Below are 22,215 nucleotides of genomic sequence, written 5' to 3' on the forward strand. Positions count from 1 at the left end.
GGTAGCCCCACACGGGAAAACATCTTCATTAACTCTATAGCTATAAGTTTGGCCGATGTATGTCGCAGTGGCACTGCCTCCGGATACCGAGTGGCGTAATCTAGGATGACCAAGATGTGTTGGTGTCCTCTAGAGGACTTCGGTACTGGACCTATGAGGTCCATAGCGATTCGCTCAAACAGTACCTCGATGATCGGGAAAGGTACTAAGGGACTGCGGAAAAGGTGCTGGGGGCTAGTTGTTTGGCAGGTCGGGCAAGACTTGCAAAACTCGTCCACCTCTGAACACACTGGGCCCGTAAAACCGTTGTAATATCCGGTCCTGTGTTTTCTGCATTCCCATATGACCACGAGAACATGTTGGTGGGCTAACTTTAACACGAGTTTGCAATAAGCCTGGGGCACGACCAACTGGGATTGGGATAGGGTTTGGTCCCGGTGTTGTGCTGTACCGAAATTTTCCCCGCAGACGTTGAGGTCTGCCAACTCAGGACCCAGTGGCAATTCCTCCACGTCTCCCACCATTACACTCAGTGGGGTTGTCTCCCCCTCTTCCACCGAAGTGGCGGTCACCCCTACTGCTGGCCCTTCAGCCTCAGATTCCCAGGCTTTCTCCTGAACAAGGCCAATCTCCTGGGTTTACCCCTGACTCACGGGTATCAGTAACTCTTACAACCGGCCGTAGAGTCGGGAAGCCCAGAAAGTCTCTCCCTATTATGAGTTCGTAGTGTAGATTTGTGGTGACTGCCACCTCGTGGGTCCACCTCCAGGCTACCGTTGTTAAAGACAACAGCGCGGAGGGGTAGTCTTTTAAGTCTCCATGGATGCACATCACCCCGAGTCCAGCAGTGCCTCCGCTTGAGTGTCTCCCACTTCCACCTGGCATAAGTGGTCTAGAGATTCCTGGGTACCTGTTGCACAGTTTCCTGACATAAAGCGACTGATGGTAACCACAATTAGTGTCCATGGGCTCAACCCGATGAGGACAGTCTGCCCTTACATGGCCAGGCTCCTGACACTGCCAGCAGACTAACGGAGCCAGGCCCATAGTGGGTACATCCCGGGTGGGTTTCATCGGCCCAAATCTCCGGGCCTGGGGTGGAGATTTCCGGGGTTTGATTGCCCCCCTCTCAACAAAAAAAAAAAACCTGTAGATTCTTAGTAGCCTCATAGCATTCCACCATCTCCAGGGCATTGCCAGGAGACACCTGGCTGATCCAGTGCTGGAGAGGGGGTGGCAAAGCCCTCCAGAACATATCAGCCAATAGTCGATCCAGCATAGCCGTGGGACTCAGCACATCAGGCTGATCAACACATTCACCCCCAGTCTTGCCAGAATCTCACCCTTTACCTTCTGGTAGTCGCTTGTTTGTCCGGCAAGTCGAAATACACCCGCTGAGAATCGGATGACAGGAACGGAGAGACGACCTCTGCCCACTAGTCTCGGGGTAGTTTCTCCCTTGTGGCCACCTTCTTGTACATTGCCAGGTAGGTTTCGACGTCATCTAAGCATATTTAACCAATCATTAGTAACAGGAGTCATCCCGGAAGATTGGAAATTGGCAAATGTCGTGCCCATTCACAAGAAAGGTAGTAGGGAGGAATCGAGCAACTATAGACCAGTGAGTCTGACATCAATAGTAGGCAAATTAATGGAAACCCTATTAAAGGATAGGATTGTGGAACATCTAAAATCCCATGGATTGCAAGATGAAAAACAGCATGGGTTTACTTCAGGGAGATCATGTCAAACAAATCTTATAGATTTTTTTGACTGGGTGACTAAAATAATAGACGGTGGAGGTGCAGTAGACATCGCATATCTAGATTTTAGTAAGGCTTTTGACACTGTCCCACATAGAAGACTTATCAATAAACTGCAGTCATTGAGCATGGACTCCCATATTGTTGAGTGGATTAGGCAGTGGCTGAGTGACAGGCAACAGAGGGTTGTAGTCAATGGAGAACATTCAAAACAAGGTCATGTTACCAGTGGGGTTCCACAGGGATCTGTACTGGGACCAATTTTGTTTAATATCTTCATAAGTGATATTGCAAAAGGCCTCGATGGTAAGGTTTGTCTTTTTGCTGATGACACAAAGATATGTAACAGGGTTGATGTTCCTGGAGGGAAACGCCAAATGGAAAAGGACTTAGGAAAACTAGAAGAATGGTCAGAACTCTGGCAACTGAAATTTAATGTGGATAAGTGCAAGATAATGCACCTGGGGCGTAAAAACCCAAGGGCAGAATATAGAATATTCGACACAGTCCTGACCTCAGTATCTGAGGAAAGGGATTTAGGAGTAATTATTTCAGAAGACTTAAAGGTGGGAAGACAATGTAATAAAGCAGCACGAAATGCAAGCAGAATGCTTGGATGTATAGGGAGAGGTATAAGCAGTAGAAAGAGTGAAGTGCTTATGCCGCTGTACAGAACACTGGTGAGACCTCACTTGGAGTATTGTGCGCAGTACTGGAGGCCATATCTCCAGAAGGATATAGATACTCTAGAGAGAGTTCAGAGAAGAGCTACTAAACTGGTCCATGGATTGCAGGATAAAACTTACCAGGAAAGGTTAAAAGACCTTAATATGTATAGCTTGGAAGAAAGAAGAGACCGAGGGGATATGATAGAAACTTTTAAATACATAAAGGGAATCAACTCGGTAAAGGAGGAGAGCATATTTAAAAGAAGAAAAACTACCACAAGAGGACACAGTTTTAAATTAGAGGGGCAAAGGTTTAAAAGTAATATAAGGAAGTATTACTTTACTGAGAGGGTAGTGGATGCATGGAATAGCCTTCCTGCAGAAGTGGTAGCTGCAAATACAGTGAAGGAGTTTAAGCATGCATGGGATAGGCATAAGGCCATCCTTCATATAAGATAGGGCCGGGGCTATTCATAGGATTCAGATATATTGGGCAGACTAGATGGGCCAAATGGTTCTTATCTGCCGACACATTCTATGTTTCTATGTTTCTATGTCATCTTGGGGATCGCCGCACGGACCGCTTTTCGGACACTTTGGGATGTTCCGGCCGTCTGTATAGCCATCACGTGTTGTAACAGCAGCTGGTTTGTTTCTTGCTGCTGCCTGTTGGCCTCCCATTGTTGCAGGTTGGTTTCTCACTGCTGCTGGTTAGCTTCCACAAGAGCCTTCATTATGGCCTCCATTTTGTCGAGGGTCACGTTTGAAATTTAGCAGAGCAAAAAAAAAACAAAAAAACAATACTTCGGCGATCACACATGCCTCACTGCGCTTGCCCGCATCCTCCACCAATTGTGGGGTTTCGGTCAGGTAGATAGGGTAAGCGGACGTAGTACAGAGGCAAAAGACAACTTCTTAACGCAAAACTTCAGTGTTTATTCACACTTGAGTCAAATGCACAAAACAATGCGTTACTTTGTAGTCTTTGTGTTTACTTCACACACAATGGAAAGTACATCTTGGTGTTACACAAATTGGAAAGTTCATATAAGACAAGTCACCTTGATGTCAGTTCTGCCTCCAGCAGTCCACGGCAGGCTTTAGGGGGCCTGTTTCCTCGGCCCATGGGTCTCAGCCCTCCAACCTGGCACCAAGTCTCAGATCCCAACACAAAGATCCTGCTGCTGAGACCAGCTGCCTATTTAAAGGACAGCCAGGTGCTGCCAAAAACCCGAACCGGCAATTAAAATCCAGTCCGGTATTTGACCCCACCTGGCTGCAAATCAGCCCAGCAGCACACGCTGGGAGGAAAATACCTGTTTTCCCAGACCATTCCCCTCACTGTGTCACAATATATACAGAAAATATATAGAGAAAGAGAAATGCACTGAAGCTCCAGTGCCACTAATGGCTAAGGGAGTGGGTAATCTGAATGCTGAAAGTTGTAAACAGGTTCATCAGAATTGATGATGCATTGTCCACTTTTGGGAAACTCTCCTTTAGGGCTCATGCACACGAACGTATTTTCCTTCAGTGTCCGTTTTTTTTGTGGACTGTATGCAGAACCATTCATTTCAATGGGTCCGCCAAAAAAAAACAAAAAAAAACAGAAGTTACTCCATGTGCGTTCCGTTTCTGTATTTCCGTTCCGCAAGAAAATTGAATATTATTGTCCGCATTACGGATAAGAATAGTATTGTTCTATTAGGGGCCAGCTGTTCCGTTCCGCAAAATACAGAAGGCATACGGACGTCAACCGTATTTTTTGCGGACCACAAAATAAATACGGTCGTGTGCATGAGGCCATAGGGTACATTTACACAACCGTATGTGTTTTCCGGTCTGCAAATTGCAGATCCGCAAAACACAGATACTGGCCATGTGCATTTCGCATTTTGCGGAACACACATAGCCAGCTCTATGATAGAAATGCCTATTGTACCGCACCGCACTCCGTGTGCTGTCTGCATCTTTTGCGGTCCCATTGAAATAAATGGGTCCGCATACATTCGGCAAAATTGCTGAACAGATGCAGACCCATTCATACGGTCATGTGAATGTACCCTTATACGAAGACTAATATTCATTGTAGTACAGAGTTCAGACTAAAAATACTTCAATTACTCTTACCGGTAATATGTTTTCCATGAGCCCATGACAGCACCTGTGAGAGAGATTCTCCCCCTTCCAGACAGGAAACAGGAACTTCCCAGATCTTTAAATTGGTCCACTGCCTTCCACCACTCAGTATTTTACAAGATTCCTGGGACCAGCAATACACCTATATACAGTGAAACTAAGAACATAAGCAAAAAATAACACAAGGAAAACTGTGCCAACTATATGCCCGGGCATATCTCCTCTTTGACACAACACTTGACTATATATAGATTTAATTTTTTTTTGCCCCATGACAGCACCTGTGAGAGATTAGACTAGATGACTATTAGGGAGGGACTACAGCCTGCAGCACCTTTCTCCCAAAAGACATGTCCTGCATAGACGAAAGGTCCAATCTGTAGTGCTTGTAAAACGTGGAGGGAGAACTCCCTGTTGCTGCCCTACAAATTTGCTCAATGGTAGCGCACACCTTTTCTGCGCAGGAGGAGGCTACTGCCCTAGTGGAATGAGCTGAAAAATCCAAAGACACCTGACAACCTGAATATGCCAGATATCGCAATATCGCTCTCTTAATCCATCTGGCTAAGGTACGGCTTGTGATTTGGGGGACAGATGAAGGACTGTGGAGGAGATTGACTCCATCCTGAATTTTTGGTATGTCAGATATTGGTTGAGGTTCTTCAGATTTATTATCAGTCGGAATGTACCGTTGGGTTTGGGAACCAAAAATAGGGTCCAATAGAAGCCCTTTCCTTGTTCATTTTCCGGAACTGGTACAAGGACTGCCTTGCCAAGGAGGTTGTTTATTTCTTCCATTAGCGCTGCCTGTTTTGGAGAATGTTGGTTTATGGATGTGATTTTTAATGTCCTGGGTGGTAGCTTTTTGAAGTCTAGGCGGTAGCCTTCTTTTATAATACTTCTTACCCAGGCGATTGCGGTAATATTTCGCCAGGTAGGAGAAAACGAAGAAAGACGACCCCCTACCTGGGGTCTGGCGTCATTGCTGAGAGGAACTCAAAGTCTGAGGTCTGGATTTAAACAGCACGCTTTTTGATTTATCCGATCTCCATTCCCTTCTTTTCTTTTGATCCCCAAAACCCTTCTCTCACTATTCCGAAATGGCTTCCCCTGTCTAGGAAAGGACGGCGTTGGAAATCCTTTTTTCTTATCTGATGCCTCATCTAAAATGTCGTCCAAGGCTGACCCAAACAAAAAATTTCCTTGACAAGGAAGGGCACATAGCTTAGGCGTTGATGCCACATCGCCATTCCACCCCTTCAACCATAGGGACCTTCTGGCTGAATTAGACAGTGCGGCCGCTCTAGCAGATAGTCTCAATGCATCAGCGGAGGCATCAGAAATAAAGTCTACTGCTCTGGACATGGTTGGTATAGCTTCCAGAAGCTGATCCCTAGGAGTCTTGTTCTCTATATGAGACTCTAGTTCCTCCAACCAGACTTTTAATGACCTTGCCACTGAAGTAGTTGCTATATTCAGTTTGAAGGCAGACGTGGATGCCTCCCAATTTTTTCTTAAGTAGGCGTCTGCCCTTTTGTCCATTGGATCTTTAAAGGGATCCTAAATCCTCAAAAGGAAGAGCCGATTTTTATTTATTTTTGCAATGGAGCGAAGATCTGGCCGTCCGGTTAAGTATCTGGTTTGCCGCTGCTCCCTCCATGCTGGCTGGCCGGTGGTCCCTTTTTCAAATGGGCCGCGTAACGTCCGCCATGTTTAGGCTCCTCCCCTTCCGGTCGGTGGAACACACGTGTCACTTCCGGTGCGACGCGCGCGTCCAGACTCGGCCTGCCACAAATAAGTGGAGAAGATACACCTTCCCCCTCATGCCGAACTTCGCCGGCCTGGCAAGGGACGATGAGGCAGCCCCAGGCATCCCCCCATGGCGCTGAAGAAGGGAAAAAAAAGCCGGGCTTCTCAGCGGCTTCTAGTGGAGACTTACGCCAACAGGTACCTCTACTAGGTTTCAGTCCTTTTAACCCTAGAGGTCCTGCAGCCCCAAAAACAGACCTGAAAAGAAATCCTCCTGTCTCTGGACAGGAAACAGGAAAGAACTAAGTGGTGGAAGGCAGTGGACCAATTTAAAGATCTGGGAAGTTCCTGTTTACTGTCCGGAAGGGGGAGAATCTCTCTCACAGGTGCTGTCATGGGGCGTAATGGAAAACAGCGCTATATCAACTAGAAGCTGCGGGTAAAGACAAGTTCTTGTGTGAACATCATGAATGCATCTGCTCATCCTCCATCTAATATTCCAACCTGATTTGATATCTGAGCAAATTATAATCAATAAAGAATCCTGGGCAGAGTCCCAAGATAAGGAGGATGGCCGGTAAGAGTACTACAGGGTCCATAAATGGATCCATTACCTAAAGATCAATGATGTCAGTCATACTGCAGCGCTGATGTTTCTGGGATTGGATTATATCACAAGTTGGAAAAAAAAAAAAGTATAACAGAGGTGTAAATACGATATGAAAAGGTTCCTATTCCATTTCCTGGCAGTTGTTATTGAGGACATTTTAGCAAAAAAATGTCTGCAAGTAAAGATCTGTCATCTCTCTTAACATGTCTGTTTTATTTAATACGTCACTACAATTCACATGACCACATATTTCCTGGGTTGTCTGTTGGCCAGCATCTGCCAGGCCGACCACGGCTCCCTGACCCCAACTGTATCGCAATAGTTTATGATACAGTCAGTCTCTATCTGATTGTGGGTCTATGGTACTGTACTCCTATGATGAGGCGAGTACACTGCCCTACGATCAGATAGAGACTGACTGTATGATACAGTCAGTTTGGGTCAGGAAGCTGCAGTCGGCCCGGGAGATGTGGCCAACACACAGACCATGTTTTCCAGGCTGATCGTGGTCGTGTGAATCAGCCCTAATACTTACAGCACTGATAAGATTAGAAGATAAGTGTTAGACTGTGCAGGCACATGCCTCTTTGACAAGATGAATGGTGAAGTTGTCTATTTATTCATACATTCCAATAGGTATAACAGAGGAGGGGCACAACATCAAGTTATGAGAAAGATGCTCCAGAATTGTTATTTAATGGGGAATAATAAAAAATAAGAATTTACTGAAACTGACATTTCAGGAGAGGGGACAGGTCCTCTTTAATTGCTATAAATACCAAATTCCTAATATAAAAAAAATAAAAAAAATAATCACTTTCTTTATAAAGATGGAGCAAATATCCCTGTAGGGCTCCTGTGTAATTCAACTTGTTATCATTTGCCCTTGTGAACCTGTCATCAGAATAAGTTATCATTTCGGATCTAAAGTACAAGATTGTCTTCTATTTTGAACATGCATAGTTCTGGCCTCCAAGATGTATAACCTTTTTGTTCAATCATAAGATAGTACAACATAAAGGGGCTGTGGTCAAATGTAGCACTAAAAGTATAATGGTGGGTCACTTAAAGGGGGAGTCTGTCACTACAAAATTCACTGGTAAACCAGGCCCAATGCCCTGTAGGAATGGCTCCACTGAATGTAATGATACCGTTCACTTAGCAATCCATTGAGTCATTGTGGAGAAAAAAGTACTTTTAATCCATATGCAAATGAGCAGATGAGTGCACTGAAGGTGGACCCAAGCAACTCTGTGCATCCTTGCCCGTCCTGCTTCCTCTGCCCAGCGCCTACTTTTCTTCTTGATGCTCCTGCATAGTCATCTTGTTAGGCCCTGTCAATCAGGGAGAGAGAGGGGCTGGCAGAGGAAGCAGGAGGAGTAACTGTGCACAGAGTGGCTTGGGCCTGCCCTTGGTGGATATAACTGCTAATTTGCATATAGATTAAAGTACTTTTTCTCCAGAATTAGAGGGGTTTTCCGAGACCTATATATACTGATGCAATGGAGTATGGCGGAGCTCACCTGAGTGACCACCAGTGGAAGCACGGAGAAAAAAAAACACCAAGAACCAGGCGTGGATGAAAGCAACAGAAGAAAGTGATCCAGCTTCCAAGATGGCAGTAATAAACGTGATATCCTTTATTTCATGGGTGCAGAATAAAATCCAACATATGCCGTACTTCTACGCGTTTCGGGTTGTCAGGTTCTGATCCTTACTCATGACAATAGTAAATACTGAGTGTCGGTCTTGTATAGAAAAAAAGAGGCCGGACATCTCAGGTGGAGGTCATTAGCAATAACCACTCCTTCTTACATGCAAATTAAAATATCCTGGAAAACCAGCAAGACGAAAAAAACAACATGTGCTGGGATCAGTAATGTAATATCAAATCCTGCCTGCGATTGAGTCCCTTTGGTATGCGTGTATCCATAAAGAAAATCCAATAGGATTCTCTATTTAGGAGGGCACGCCTGTGGTCGCCACCTCGCTTGGGACAGTTAACTCTTTCCACTGCTTGTACTTTTAAACCAGTAACATCGCCCGCATGACATGCCGTGTAGTGTGCACTGACCGCAGACACATTTCTAGATAATACAAAGGGTATATCAGAGATGTGTCTGCGTATCTTCACCTTGAGATTGGTTGTAGTACAGCCAATATATTGTAGTTGACATAATGTGCAAGTAATGCAATGAACCACAAATGTGGTATTGCAAATAACATCCTGTTTCAAAGTGTGTATTTTACTGTTAGCTGTAGATTGAAGGGTTGGGCCTGATTGTATAAAGTCACAACACATACAAATGCGGCGACCACATTTGAAAGTGCCCTTAAATTGCAGCCAGCACTGTGATGTCTGAACAGAGTCCGAGAAAAGACTAGGACTAATTTTTTGTGCTATAGTAGGCGCCCTGCGGGCAATGCAGGTGATACCTAAGCACACTATATCTGACCATTGCAGATCATGACGTAAGGTAGAAAGGTGTTTTCGGATGATAAGGCAGATTTAGGAATATTCCAAACTGTAGGTCGTGGCAAAAATAGGATTCTTGCGATATGTTCATTTACCTTTAGATATTCTGCCTCTATTATCCGGGAAGACCACATCTGTGTGTTTTTTGGACGAAATGTAAGACCTAGTAGCCTCTAAAGAATCATGAGAATATCCACGTGCCCTGAGGCGATCAGAGGCTGAATCCAACTCCCTGGAAAATGCCTCATCCTTGGAGCAGTTTCTCCTGAGACATGTGAACTCGCCCCTAGGAATATTTCTTGTAAGGCCCCATGCACACGGCCGTTGTTCACAGCCGTGTGCGGGCCGTGGAACCGCGGCCTGGATCCCTCCTGAGAGCAGGAGCACACGGCGTCACTGGTTGCTATGACGCCGTGCGCTCCCTGCTGCCGGCACAGTACAGTAATACACTGGTAAAGATCATACCAGTGTATTACTGTATTGCGGCGGCAGCAGGGAGCTCACACCGTCATAGCAACCAGTGACGCCGTGCGCTCCTGCTCTCAGGAGGGATCCAGGCCGCGGTTCCACGGCCCGCACACGGCTGTGAACAACGGCCGTGTGCATGGGGCCTAACTCTATATAAGACCGGCACTCAGTATTTACTATTGTCATGAGTAAGGATCCGAACCTGATTATCCGAAACGCTAAGAAGTATATGTTGGATTTTATTCTGCACCTATTAAATAAAGAATATCACGTTTATTACTGCCATCTTGGAAGCTGGATCACTTTCTTCTGTTGCTATATATACTGATGATCTATCCTCTGGATAGGTCATCAGTATCTGATCGGTGGGGGTCCAACACCCGGATCAGTCACATAACCTAGGTGCAGCTCAGCCCTATTGAAGTGGATACGGCTAGGCTGCGATATCAAGAAGAACAGCTATACAATGTACGGCACTGTGCTTGGTGAGCTGAGAGGAGGCTGCAGCGCTACCAAGAGCACTGCTGCCTTCTCAAACAGACCCCCACCAATCAGTCTCACTTCGTGTGCTGTCCACATCCGTTGATCCATCCCACGGCCCCACAAAAAAAAAAAAAAAAAGGACCATGTCCTATTCTTGTCTGTTTTGCGTTACTTTTACGCACATAGGCAGCATCTGTAGTAGTCGTGTGCATGAGCCCTAAAGGGAATCTGTATAAAGTAAGGGACTCCGAGTCCGGTCCAATTATGTAATTTATTTTCATACTTAGGCCTCATGCACACGACCGTTGTTTTGGTCCGCATCCGAGCCGCAGTAGTTGCGGCTTGGATGCAGACCTATTCGCTTCAATGGGGCCGCAAAAGATGCGGACAGCACTCTACGCTCCGTTCTGTGGTCCTCAAAAAAAATATAACCTGTCCATTTTGCAGACAAGAATAGGCAGTTATATCAATGGCTGTCCGCGTCGTTCCGCAAAATGACTGAACGCACACAGACGCCATCAGTGTTTTGCGGACCCGCAATTTGCGGACCACAAAACACACAACAGTAGTGTGCATGAGGACTAACTTGCATCCTGACCCTGTGCTCTCAGAAACTAGCCGTAAAATGCATTGAGAGGACTCCTCTTTGAGTCCACTTCATTATACAGTCAGGTCCATAAATACTGGGACATCGACACAATTCTAACATTTTTGGCTCTATACCCCACCACTGTGGATTTGAAATAAAAAGAACAAGATGTGCTTTAAAGGGAACCTGTCACCGGTTTGATACATATGCAAATTAACCTGAGATGAGTCCTGTCCCTGACTCATCTCAGGTTAATTTGCATATGTATCAAATAGTTTTTTTTACACAATAAAAGCATACAGAGCTATGGGGACGGGATATTGTGGATGTGCTAGCGGCCATCTAGCAACCCATGTCCTCATCTCTATACACAAAATCCCGGTGACAGGTTCCCTTTAACTGAAGACTGTCAGCTTTAATTTGAGGGTATTTACATCCAAATCAGGTGAACGGTGTAGGAATTACAACAGTTTGCATCCAACTTGTTAAGAGACCAAAAGTAATGGGACAACTGGCTTCTCGGCTGTTCCATGGCCAGGTGTGTGTTATTCCCTCATTATCCTAATTGATAAATGAGCAGATAAAAGGTCAGAGTTCATTTCAAGTGTGCTATTTGCATTTGGAATCTGTTGCTGTCAACAGATGAGATCCAAAGAGAAAAACAAAACAAACCCATCAGAGAGATAGCAAAAACATTAGGTGTGGCCAAAGCAACTTTTTGGAACATTCTTAAAAAGAAGGAACGCACCGGTGAGCTCAGCAACACCAAAAGACCTGGAAGACCACGGAAAACAACTGTGGTGGATGACCGAAGAATTCTTTCCCTGGTCAAGAAAACACCCTTCACAACAGTTGGCCAGATCAAGAAGACTCTCCAGGAGGTAGGTGTATGTGTGTCAGAGTCAACAATCAAGAGAAGACTTCACCAGAGTGAATAAAGAGGGTTCACCACAAGATGTAAACCATTGGTGAGCCTCAAAAACAGGAAGGCCGGATTAGTGTTTGCCAAACGACATCTAAAAAAGCCTTCACAGTTCTGGAACAACATCCTATGGACAGGTGAGACCAAGATCAACTTGTACCAGAGTGATGGGAAGAGAAGAGTATGGAGAAGGAAAGGAACTGCTCATGATCCTAAGCATACCACCTCATCAGTGAATCATGGTGGTGGTAGTGTAATGGCGTGGGCATGTATGGCTGCCAATGGAACTGGTTCTCTTGTATTTATTGATGATGTGACTGCTGACAAAAGCAGCAGGATGAATTCTGAAGTGTTTGTGCAATATTATCTGCTCATATTCAGCCAAATGCTTCAGAACTCATTGGACGGCGCTTCACAGTGCAGATGGACAATGACCCAAAGCATACTGCAAGAGCAATCAAAGAGTTTTTTAAGGGAAAGAAGTGGAATGTTATGCAATGGCCAAGTCAATCACCTGACCTGAATCCGATTGAGCATGCATTTCACTTGCTGAAGACGAAACTGAAGGGAAAGTGTCCCAAGAACAAGCAGGAACTGAAGACAGTTGCAGTAGAGGCCTGGCAGAGCATCACCAGGGATGAAACCCAGCGTCTGGTGATGTCTATGCGTTCCAGACTTCAGGCTGGGATTGACTGCAAAGGATTTGCAACCAAGTATTAAAAAGTGAAAGTTTGATTTATGATTATTATTCTGTCCTATTACTTTTGGTTCCTTAACAAGTGGGAGGCACATGTGCAAACTGCTGTAATTCCTACACCATTCACCTGATTTGGATGTGAGTATCCTCAAATTAAAGCTGACAGTCTGCAGTTACAGCACATCTTGTTAGTTTTATTTCAAATCCATTGTGGTGGTGTATAGAGCCACAAATGTTAGAATTGTGTCGATGTCCCAATAATTAAGCGCTGCTCCCCGCTGCTACCATGGAAGTGAATTGGAGTGCACAGCACACGCGCAGCCCCTGCTCCCATTCATTTCTATGGTGCAGACGGAAATAGTCGAGCCAGCTATTTTCGGCGGCCCCATAGAAATAATTGGAGGGCGGCTGTGCATGCGTAGTGCGCCCTCCATTCATTTTCCCGCTCCGTTCTCATAGTAGGTGCATGTCCCCCCTGTATCAGACAATGGGGGCATATCCTAGTGATATTCCCCCATTGTCTGGGATGGCAAAACCTCTAAGTATGAAGAAAAAAATTACATAATCGTACTCAGCATCACTTACACTAGTATGTTCTTTTTTTTTTTTTAAAAGCTAAAAGATTCCCTGTAAGCTACAGATTGCACTGTGAAAGATATCATTACATTCAGCTGAGCCCTAGAAGACACTGGGGTAGATTTACTAAACATGGTGTAAAGGAAAATTGACTTAGTTGTCCATGGCAACCAATCAGATTCCATCTTTAATTTTTCAACACCCCCTTGGAAAATGAAAGGTGGAATCTGATTGGCTGCTATCGGTAACTAAGCTAGTTCTACTTTACACCAGTTTGATAAATCTCCCCCACTGTGCCTGCTTTCACAGTGAATTCCCTGGTGACAGGCTCAGCTCATGGGGATCGTGGACCCATTCCCTTCAATGGGTCCGCGATCCCTCCCTTCCGCAAAAAAATAGAACATGCTCTATCTTTTTGCGGTGCGGAGGCATGGAACAGAACCCCAGGAAGCACTGCGTAGTGCTTCCGCAGTGTTCCGTTCCGCATCTCCAGATGCGGAATGCACACGGAACGGTGCCTGTGTATTGCGGATCTGCAAAGGAGATCCGTAATATGGCAACGGGCAGCACACGTTCGTGTGAACGAGCCCTAACACAGATCTAAAATATATTTCTGTAGATCCACGGGCCATAATCATGCACTGTACAGCAGCGGAGGCCAACAAGAATGTGATTAAGAATGGCAGGCAAATTACATTATATTGTACTACATTGTCGCTACAATGAGGTTTTACCTACCTAATGACCCACTTTTCTCATTTAATCAGTGTAGCCCATCGTAAAAATGATCTGAGCACCCTGTGGACATTTACACTGCTGCACCGACAAGCACATAAGCGTTCCTTCACGACAATCTCCTGCTCGCCAGTGGAGGTGAAAAGCTGCATTTACAGGCAGAGATCACCTCCACAGTATTAGGATGCATGATGGCTGTTATCATCGCTCATCATCCTACAGATTCACAGACATCCCAACCTGCAAAAACTCATTTCAGGGAGGTTTTTTTTTTTTTTTTTCACGAACTTTTTATTACATTTTCCAAACATATGCAGTATCTGCACACTTTGCTCTATGGTGTGGAGGACCGGGCTCATTACCCTGCCCCAAATTATCATATTTATATATATGATTAAAGCATCCAGGGGGTGTGAATTTAACACTGGGGTAAATAATATAATTAAAATGGAGGGTTAAATGTGTAAATGTATTTTTTTAAAAATGCATCTCTCTCAATAGTTATATAGCTACTGAATGAGACAGAAGGGATGCCTTTAACATATATATCTCCTTGAGAAGCCAATTTGACCCTAAAGGGTTAATTCAACCTGTAATCTAAACTCTGTCCTGTCACTTCTCTTATCTCTCTGCTCTGCTATCTGACTGAGATAAACCTTTCCGGGAGATATTGTTTCACATGAGGGTGTCAGGGAGCCGCTATCTAATAGCGGGAGACTCCCTGAACCTCCGGGAGAGTTGAGATCCCTGGATTCATTGTTCCTGCAGACCCCTGTTCACACAGCACGATCTGCTGACTGGAATGTAGCACTTGTGTACAACAACACATCTGTAAATTATACATTTCTATTTTATTATACGTTGCTTTATATAATTTTATTCCATTATCTTTCATCCTCCCCCAAAACCACTAGAGCAGGAACATTAAAAGGAGTATGACTGCTCAAGCTGGTTCAAACTGATCTTAGTTCTTGACCATGTCATTACTGATGATGGCTCAATCTGTGGTCTATAGAGTACACTGATCAGCCATGACAGTAAAACCACTGACAGGTAAGGCGAAGAACTCTGTTTACAGCATTATAATGGCACTTGGCAATGGGTAGGATATATCTGACAGCAAACCCCTACACTCATCTTCTGGGAGGAGAACCCACAGTCAAATGGAGCTGAACAAATAATATCCCCCTTAAATAGGGATGAGCGAACTTGTGTTTTCAAGTTCGGCATACAAGGTTTGGCTTATCTAAGAATTCCGTTATGGATTCCGCTACTAGAGGAATCCATAACGGAATTATTAGATAACCTGAACCCGAACCTTAAAAACCCAAGTTCGCTCATCCCTACCCTTAAACTAAGGGTGGGTTCCCACTAGCATTAGGGATTCCGTTATGGCGTTCCATTATAACATGGTTATAACGGAATGCCCAGACAGAATGCAAAACGGAAGACTTTTTTTTCCGTCTTGCATAACGGGACCCAGGCGGATTCGTTTTGATTCCCCATATACTTCTATTAGGACGGAAAGCAAACAGAATGCCTTTTAAAGGCTTTCGTTTTGCATTCCATCATAATACAAGTCTATGAGCAGAAGAACGCATCCGTTCTTCCGTCTTATGCATTCTGTTATTTTCCGTTACAACCACGTTATAATGGAAAGCCATAACGGAATCCCTAACGCTAGTGTAAACCTACCCTTATGTGAAAATGGAAGAAGGTAGTTTTAGGCCTCATTCACATTCCATGTCCGCCTGACATCCGTGAAAGAATCCATCTGTATTTCATCTGTAAAGGATCCCTGTTTGCTCTGTGTGTCCATTTGTTGCCCTCCGTGTGTCAACTGTGTTCCATGGACACTGCTAGGCTGAAATTTATTTTCCAGTGCATCTCCATGGTCATCAGTGGTCCATGAAAAAATGACCAAACACAGATGTCATCCATGTTGTGTCTGTGTTCTTTCATAGACTTCAAAGGGCCTGCTTGATTATGGACCACAGTGGTGCCTGTCTCCGCGATTTTTCCACTGATCCAAAAAAAGCTGACAAAAATGGAAATGTGAACGAGGCCTTAGGCTATATGCACACGTCCGCTGTGTGTTCTGCGGTCTGCAAAACACGGATGGCGTCCGTGTGCGTTCCGCAATTTGCGGAACGGCACGTACAGCCTTCAATATAACTGCCTATTCTTGTCCGCAAAGCGCGTTTTTTTTGCGGTCCACGGAACGGAGCTACGGATGTGGACAGCACACTGAGTGCTGTCCGCATCTTTTGCGGCCCCATTGAAATGAATGGGTCCGCCCTCTGAACCGCCAAAACTGCGGCTCGGATGCAGACCAAAACAACGGCCGTGTGCATGTAGCTTTAGTTGTGATTTTCTTTCTGCTTTGCTGAATCCACTAACAGTCTGATCAAAAATGAAAGCAAAGAATATTATAAACTACTGGATTCACGGCCTCCTCTGATGGATTACAGGGTGGTCGTAACCATAAAAGCAAGCAGTGTAAAATTTGATGGACAAATGAATCCAGCCAGCAAAGGAAGCAATATGAAGAATACCTTAGTAAGTGGCTTGTATTAACTTTCTCTACATACTGTAATAAATGCTATTTGCCAACTTGAGACAACCCCTTTAACTCTACTCACAGGAATAATAGAGGAAGTTATCACCTACTCACAGGATAGGGTAAAACTATTAGATCGGTGGGTGCCTTTTACCTCCAAAACGAATGGAGCGGCTGGTCAAGCATGTGCACTGCTGCTCCATTCATTCTCTAAGGGACTGTTGGAGACATATAAGTACAGCACTTGGATATACAGTCCCATGAATACAGCGGCAGTGAGCATGTTCGATCAGCCACTCCATTTATTTCAGGGGGACATGGCCCTTGTTTTCATAATCAATGGGGGTCTCAATAGTCAGACTCCCCCATACACATACACTTGATTACCGATTCGACTCCTCTGGCAGCGGCTTATCACATGCGGGAACAAATGCAACATTCCCAATACTTCAGGACACCCCCATATACATTAGTCACTTGACACTGCCAAAATCAAGGGGTTCACCCAACATACATCTAATGTGTATGGGCACCCTCAGTCAATGGGGTACATTGTGGACTATAAGTACCCACTGTATGAGGGCAGGGGGCGCTGGGGCTTCTGTGACACATGAAAGCCACAATGCTGATGTGAACAGTCCCTTTCCTCATCGTAAATATCCACAAGACAGTCCTTTAGCGTCCCTAACAAACAGGCAGTATATTCATGCCGTATTCATTAGTGGTAGATGGACACTGGTCCTTCATTGGTGAAGATGATAAACATGTATTTATTTTCCCATTTTGACATTTTAGATGCAGGTAGGAGTTTAGGAAAACAGTTTGGTTGTAAAATTTGCAGTTTCTAGTTTTTCATCTGGGTTTTTAGTAATTGAATATAAATTTATATTTTCAGTTTCCATAAACACGGATTACTTTCATTCGGTGTATTTGTGAACATGTCAGAATCTCCTACCGTATGGATTACAGCAGCTCACTGGTAGATCACCGTCTCCCTCTTGTGGATCTCACAGAAGTTGCTTCAATATTTGTGAGTAACAAAGGGGAATACAGAAGAAATTCACATTTAGCTATCCAGCAACCTATGAACACAGTAATCATGTTCAAGAGTTAAGGTGGATTTAGACGGGTCGAGTTATAGTTGATTGTCTGGAAGGATGCGTTCCTTCCCGACAGTCGGCTACTCGTTTAATGGAGGTGAAGCGTGATAACCTACACGGTAGAAGAACAAAGGATCGTCCTCATACAGCTGCACTAATTCTGTGCAGCAGATCTCTGTTTAGACAGCATGATCTGCTGCCAAGAAACGATAATTTAGGTGCCTGCACGAACGACAGGCTCACCCGATGGACGAGCGTGTCACCTGCACCTTTAGACTGGCAATTTGTTAGGAACGAGCACTCACAGGAACGTTGGTTCCCGATAATCTGCCGGATAATTGCAGTGGTATTGGAAGTTTATATTGTTATATATACTATTCTATACTACAATCATTCCTGTGATTATCTTTATTACAAAAAATCTGGAGAAAAAGTATGTATATACTGTGAAATAATGAAAAAAGGTCTGGTGATGGTCTATGTGCTCACCTTGATTAGTTGTGCTAAAAGGCACTACTCTCATTTGTGCTTGTGAATGAATCCCGTTGCCAGGAAGGACTGGAAGGACATCCAGTGATGAATGCAGTAGTAGTATCAAAAAGAACCCAACTGCGCTGTCATCCGAGAAATTCTCATAGATGCCAGAATAAGTGACTGCAAAACTTAAAACGCATTTTATAAAGGTTGGAGAACAGTGCAGTTTTGTACTTCACCCGTACCTACTTGCACGATCCACCCTAAATGGTGGCCCACAACTTGGCAATGGTCCCTGATTTGACTAAGGCCTAAACCTAATGGGGTAAAAGTGTAGTCAGACAAAAAGAGGTAAAATCCAGACAGGCAAAACCAGGACCGGATCACAATAAAAAAGCCAAGTCAAACCAAAGAGATATGTCAGAACCAACACAAGATACAAACACAGAATCAAATACCAAAAGGGCTCTGTGCCAGGAGATAAGGCCAAAATGAATAATCAGCAGTCAGGAGCAAGGTCAAAGACAATGCAAAAGTCAGAATAACAGTAATCCAAACAATAGTATAATACACCACAATACGAAGCATGTGACGCAGGAACCAAGCCTCATTGGCCCTACGTCCCTGTTAGGTCAACCAGCCCGACAGTCCGCAGAGCAAGTTGTCACAGCAACGGAATGACCCCGGCCGGCATCAGGCAAGTATGTGACAAGGAGTTTTGGAATGTACAATGACCCCTTCTTTAGATAATAAATGACAGATACCTGTTTCCTTCCTGTGATTATGATTGACTATTCTTTATCCCTATATAGTACAATTCTGCATATTTTATATTTTTGGTGCCACAGGTTCTATATCCGTTTCAGAGCTCTCACAAGCGGTCCAAAACGGATCAGTTTTGCCCTAATGCATTTTGAATGGAAAAGGATCCGTTCAGAATGCATCAGTTTGCCTCCGTTCTGCCTCCATTTCGCCTGACGATGCAGAGGCAAACGGATCCGTCCTGGCACACAATATAAGTCCCCTATTGACTTTCAATGGTGTTTAAGACGGATCCGTTTGGGCAATGTTAAAGATAATACAAACTGATCCATTCTGAACAGGTGCATGCGGTTGTATTATCGGTGCGGATCCGTCTGTGCAGATCTATGACGGATCCGCACCAAATGAGAGTGTGAAAGTAGCCTTAACATACAGCAGGGGTGGTCAACCTTACAGACCCAAATTTAAACACAGGTCACTGTATTTTTGGCCCTACAAGATGCACCTAGGTTTAAACAAAGAAAAATAAGAGAAAAAAAGATTTTTCATCTGATCTCAGGTCTGATAAAAATATATTTTTCTTATTTTTCATTACCAGAGAATAAAAGAAAAAATATATTTTTCATCCGACCTCAGATTAGACTCCTAAATCAGATCCCCAATCCTCATCTGACCTAAAATAAGATCCCCAAACTTCATCAGACCTCCAAATCAGACCCCCAAAATAAGAACCCCAATGCTCAGATCGGACAACACAAATCAGACTCCCAGTGTCAGACCCTCAGTGCTCAGATCTCCCCCTTCTCAGATCTGACCCCCATTGCTCAAATCAGACCCCCATTGCTCAGTTCTATAATTAAAAAAAAATAATTATCTCTTCCCTCTCCTGATCAGGCACTGGGTTACTGCTCGTGCACCTGCTACTCTGCAGGTCTGAAACGCTCTCCACTGTGACCTGATGAGCACAACGTCAGGTTATAGTGCATGTCTCCACATACTACGTTTTCACACTGTGTGCATCAGGACATAGTGGATAGTAAGCTCGACCTGCAAATTAGCAACATTACCTGATCAGGAAAAGAGATCTGAGCATGGGATGGAGAGTGAGCCGGCCTGACTGCTTTCCGGCTCCACAGCTAGAGCCGCATGCGGCTCAATAGCCACAGGTTGGCCACCCCTGACATACAGGGTCTTGAAAAGGTATTCATACCCCTTGAGCTTTTCCACATTTTGTCATGTTACATCCACAAACTTAAATGTATTTTATTGGGTATTTATGTGATAGACCAACACAAAGTAGCAAGTATGTATGAAGTAAAAAGAAAATGATACATAGTTTTCTAACTTTTTAATAAATAAAAACCTAAAAAGTGTGATGTGATCCCCTTAAATAAAATCCAGTGTGACCAACTGCCTTCAAAAGTAACCTAATTAGCAGAGTCCACCTCTATGTAATTTATTCCCCGTATAACTACAGCTGTTCTGTGAAGGCCTCAGAGGTTTGTTACAGAACATTAGTGATCAAACAGCATCATAAAATCCAAGGAACACAACAGTACAGGTCAGGGATAAAATTGTGAAGAAGTGTAAAGCACTTACGAGGGCAGTCAATGGCTGATACAGTCATGTAGGTAAACAAACCTGTTATTGCTGTAGCAAAGAAAGGGTCTTTTTCCATGACAGAAATTCAAGACCGCCCCTTGGATTTCTGCCATGGTTTTGCATTTTGCATGCAGCATACCGCCTGTGGGTTTAACCCCATTCAATAGGGCCAATCCAAGTGCAGACACCTGGCACTATTTCTGCGCCCCATATGGACGGGAGATTGGATTCCAATTAAAAGACAATGGGAGGCCATTTCCGTGTAGATTTCAGCACAAATATCTAAGCACAAAATTTGTCATGTGAATTAGCACTAAACAAAAACCATAGGGCACCTCTGGTACGGTAGAACTAGAGAAGTGGGGAATTTATCTGGTTGAGTTAGTTCTCTTGCTATTTGATGCTATTTCTTCCCTCTAGATAAAATTGTGTACTACTAAAGGGGTTTTCCAGGCTTTTAATATTAATGACCTATCCTCAGACGGCGCTTGTGCCGTCTCCTGTCTCGCTTCCTGCTCACTGCTGCTATGTCTATGGCAAGCAGGAAGAGATACAAGAGACGGGGTGCACCTTCTCTTCATACAGCTCATCGGACGGGGTGCCGGGAGTCAGACCCCTGCCGATCTGATATTGATGACCTATCCAGAGGAGAAGTCATCAATATTAAAAGCTTGGAAAACCCCTTTAAAGACATATATTCCTTTATCTTTATATCCGTGGTATATTTAGAGTATACAGGCTGCCCTAAACAGCATTTACAGGGCAGTAACTTACCTACATCTAAAAAAGGATTCACTTTGGCACTGTTAATACTTGTATGAGGACCACATTGTGTGGGCCCCAGAATGTACTATGTGTATCTATACCTGATGGAAATTAGATTCTAAGCCCTCTTGACTTGGATACACTGCTGGAAAATATACTCGTGTGATATTAATAAAGTAAAGAAATATTAATATTATTGTAAAATTATATTCTAACATATCAAATGTGAAGTGGCTTCAAATAGAAGCTTTAATTTAAGTCACCCATGTTGCATGAACATACAGTTTTAAGTCTTAAAGAGGTTGTGCCAAGTATGAAAGTTAACCCCTAGCCCAGTGGTGGTGAACCTATCTGTGGGCACGCACACTCTGGAAAAAGTCTATGGTGTACAATATGCCTTAGACTTTTCCTGCCACTCATCAGCGCAGGGCGCACTATGAACAGCACAGACAGTGCACAGAATGCAGGCAGGATATTATAGCTAAATTATAAAGTACATGGAAAATATACTACATTGGACTGTAGTATTCAGGTTAAATTGCCGTGTGGGCACTTTTTAATAAATAAGTGGGTTTTGGGTTACAGTTTGGGAATTCAGCGTGTAAAAGGTTCGCCATCACTGCCCTAGCCTGTGGATAGAGGATAACTTTCATACTTGGCACAACCCAAAGCTTTTTAAGGAGGTCCAACTGCTAGAACACTTAGCGATCCCATGAATGGGTGTCCTACGTACCAGCCCACATGGAGCGGCAGGCTAAGCGTACACCCTGCCACTCCACTTATCCTCTACACCGTTGCCAAAGATGGTCGAGTACAGAGCTTGGTTATTTTCAGCAGTCCCACAGAGATTAAATAAAGTGGAATGGGGTACATACTGCAAACCTCTCCTTCAGGACTGGAACATGGCCAGGGCGCACGCTCCGCATACTGCTCCATCAGGATTGGAACATGGAACCTCCATTCTCGGGATCATTGGTGGTCCCAGTGGTCAAGCCTGCACCGATCAGTTAGTTATGCCCTATCCTGTTTCATACTTGGCACAACGCCTTTACCTTCCATTCTAGTCATAATTCATAG

General features: G+C 44.3%; 1 protein-coding gene across 1 annotated transcript in view; it reads right to left on the reverse strand.

The window, feature by feature from the left end:
• Positions 1 to 22,215, reverse strand: part of LOC122940559 (serine/threonine-protein kinase 4-like) — a 72,041-nt gene that overhangs the window by 26,130 nt on the left and 23,696 nt on the right. The gene's annotated exons all lie outside the window — the stretch shown is intronic.

The sequence above is a fragment of the Bufo gargarizans genome, chromosome 6, assembly GCF_014858855.1.
Source record: "Bufo gargarizans isolate SCDJY-AF-19 chromosome 6, ASM1485885v1, whole genome shotgun sequence".
Classification (NCBI taxonomy): Eukaryota; Metazoa; Chordata; class Amphibia; order Anura; family Bufonidae; genus Bufo; species Bufo gargarizans.